Source organism: Trachymyrmex cornetzi, unplaced genomic scaffold, assembly GCF_001594075.2.
Source record: "Trachymyrmex cornetzi isolate Tcor2-1 unplaced genomic scaffold, Tcor1.1 scaffold718, whole genome shotgun sequence".
In the NCBI taxonomy this organism is placed as follows: Eukaryota; Metazoa; Arthropoda; class Insecta; order Hymenoptera; family Formicidae; genus Trachymyrmex; species Trachymyrmex cornetzi.
In genome coordinates this window covers 35,522-39,131 of record NW_017300046.1, presented here as the reverse complement: position 1 = coordinate 39,131, position 3,610 = coordinate 35,522, and positions in this window count along the sequence as shown.

Here is a 3,610-nt window from a genome sequence, read left to right as displayed (position 1 = left end):
ATTTACCTTGTTTTGACAAATGATCATTTATTATTGTATCATAGTTATAAGTTTATAGATTGATAAGACAGTTTAATTAGTAATAAACTGCCTTTTTTATCGTTTAGTTGTACCTCTTTCAATCCTCTTGGGTATCTTCTTTTTCTTCTTCTTCTTTTCACGACGACGACACATGTCCAGCTCAGAACACCAGCTTCTTCTTTTTCTTCTATTTAATAAGGCACGCTCCGAAATGACGACGACTTCGACCAAACACGACGGAAGCACCATTTTAAAATATGTTACAATCGTTTTTAGTCACAGTTCTCGGAGAACATGTTTAAAAAGAATGTTTAAAAAAAACATTTATTTCTTTACACTTAAACAAATTTTTTTTTAAGTAATAATTTGTTTTTGAAAATAAAAAATGTGAGTAATAATTTAGATATCTAGAGATTTTAGAAGTAAAATCTTCCATCCCAGCAGGCCTATTCTGTAACTCTTAACGCAAATTTCGTTGTAATTATAACGCTGCTGCGCAGCTCTTCCACCATGATAAAAAAAACTGCGCAGAGGCGTTATAATGATAACTATAACTATATGATCTGCTGCTCTTAGAATCGTGGTTATGACAACGAGGGTACCATCGGCGGAGGTGTTACGACCACCTTTTGCACCCTACGCAGGGATTTGCTTTTGCGTCCCATCGCAAGGATTGCTAAGTCCCTGAAGCACCAATCTCCCGCCAATTGCAACGAACCAACGACTAAAAGAAAAAGGAATTTCCACCAATTTGCATAACACAGGAATACGAATACAATTAATTTCATATTTTCTTTTGTAATAATATATTTGACGCTTTTTTTTTAATGCAACATATACTATTACATTTTCTAGCTTTAGTTTTTGAAAATATTCTGATTACATCTTCAATTTGTAGGACTGTCAAGACTGATTACATAATCAAAACTGTTCACCAATTCTTTTTCAGTTGATATCATAGCTAAACTGCATGACCGCGTCTGCGTCATTGTATTTCTCAGATAATTCTTTATTATTTTTAATTTTGAGAAAGATGCCTCTGTAGTTGCCAGACATTGGATCAGTTAATAAGATCTGTAACGCTATGGCTAAATTTAAAAAAATTTCCAGAAAACCACTTTTAGCTAATTCATTTAAAATATCAAATAAGATAGATCTTTATATGTATTTACAAGAGTAGCGCTGCCTATTTTGCGCCCCTTCAAATTTTGCGCCCTACGCTGGAGCGTACCTACTCAGTGTCTCGTAACGCCTCCGACCAACACCTCGGACCAATCGAACGTTAGCCACGAGAGAAGGGGAACTTTGGGCTTCGGGACATGCGTGCGCATTTCCCTACTCTCGCGAGTCAGTCAGTACGTTGGTAACGTTGGTTCAGTTGCTCTGGTGCTCCCGTCGTATGTGAGTGGATGTGCGTCTCCTTAAGACAGGAAAAAACTTAGTGTTACATCAGTGGCGTAGCCAGAGGGGGAGGGGGCTGCAGCCCCCCCCCCGAAATTCTGAATAATAATAATTTCATAAGAATGTGTAAAAAATTGTTGAGCCGTAAATATCAATTTGTTTTGAGAGAGGAAATTAAATCCTGTTGGGATAGTTCTCATATTTCATTTAATTAGCAAAAATATCGTTTATTGTGTATTAAAAATATATTTGTTGATTGTCCTTTGTATTTGGCACGTAAACAAAAATTCGATAAATTACACGAAAGAAAAATGTTGCTGTTGGTACAACCGCAAAAAGTGGCACTGGGAGAATGGCAGCATTTCAACTCGCGAAATCTCAGCCGGATATTAATATTTATTATTCAAATTTTTACACAATAATCTTTGACATATTTTACGACTTGTAGAGCTATTCTGAAATTTTCGAAGCATTTTACAACAAAATGGCGGATTTTTAATAATATTTTGTCAAGTTTTCTTAGTGAATTCTTTTTCAAACGTTAAAGTTGTGTTACGAATTTTCGAATTAAAAATTTTCATTAATGCTTCATTGTAGTTGAATATTTGAAGAAGTTTTCTGGAAAGTTTTTTAGATCTTTAAATGTAATAGTAATATAATTATGACAATTTATATGCAGCGTCAGCGAAACGTCTGACGCGACGTTACAACGACATATATATAAATTATCATAATTTTTTTGCTATTGAATTAATTGTGTTTTAAACAAAACTTTTTTTGTTTATCCTTACCAAATGTGTTACTAATATAAAAAAGAACATTTAAAAAACTAATTTCTACAGCCCCTCCCAAAACATTTTTCTCGCTACGCCAATACTGTTACTAATAGTGTAAAGTGCAATAGTAAGAAGTCGTTCATCGGCATTGAACATGGAAACGCTCGACCATCGCATCATCCTGCCGCGACGCCGCGAGCTGTTACGAGGGAGATGCACCGTAAAGTATATGTAAAGTATTAAAAAATATCAAAATTTATTTGTTTCCTACCTAAAGTACCCACAGATACAGCAATAGATTATATTAATGATAATTGGATACATATTGCAAAGAAATGTGGGTTACCGAAAACTGAATTCATATTAGTGGTACAGTTTATTTTAGATTCGACTTATTTCATGTTTGACAATAGCTTTTACAAACAGAACTTTGGTGTGCCCATGGGGTCTCCGTTGTCGCCCATTATTGCTGATTTGATGACGCAAAGACTAGAGCGAAGCGCATTGTCACTTTATAACAATCCTCTTCCATTTTACTATCGCTATGTTGATTACATGTGCACTGCGGTTCTTACTACTGAGATAGAACATATTTTAGGGTGTTTTAATTCCTTCCATCCAAGAATACAACATACGATAGAAATTGGAGATAATAGTTTGAGTTTTTTAGATGTCACCATTGAAAAAGTTGACGATTCTTTACAATGATTGGTATCGTAAACAAAGCTATTCTGGGGGAACTAGTCTAGCTGGATCTCAATGCTTGTATGATTCTTATGTGAATTTATATACTACGTATGTAGTCCCCAGAAACGCGCGCCGAAATGATTTTTTGGCCTTGAAACGCTAACTCTATTAAACTACCGCAGTATGTTTAATTGCTCGGCGTGCAGGCCTACACTGTAAGAAATTTCTGTTGTAAACTTCCAAAAGTGTTGGAAGTTTTTATCCAACAAAAATGTGTTGTAAATTTAAACAGTATTATATTGTGAAATTACAATAACAATTTGTGATAAAGTATATGCAGATCTCTAATACTCATGCGCGGCACGCCAGTTTTGTAAATTCACAACAAATTTCTATCGTAAATTTACAAATATTATGAAATCACAGCAAAACGTTATATGGTTTGTAAATTTACTGCACATTTTTATCGTAAGAATATTGTAAATCACAAACATTTCTAACAGTGTAATATATCACGAATTAAATTGACTGGCAATTTAACAAATTTTTGATGCTTATTCGCGAGGGGGTAATTACTAGCTGAAATATTGTCCCACAGATTACATGATTTCATTTGATTACAAATAATTTTTTTCACTACCATGAAGCAATTTGGTAAAATATACGATTTTATTTAATATTATACAATGATTTCTCGTGGTTGCATATGTAATTATCGGATTATA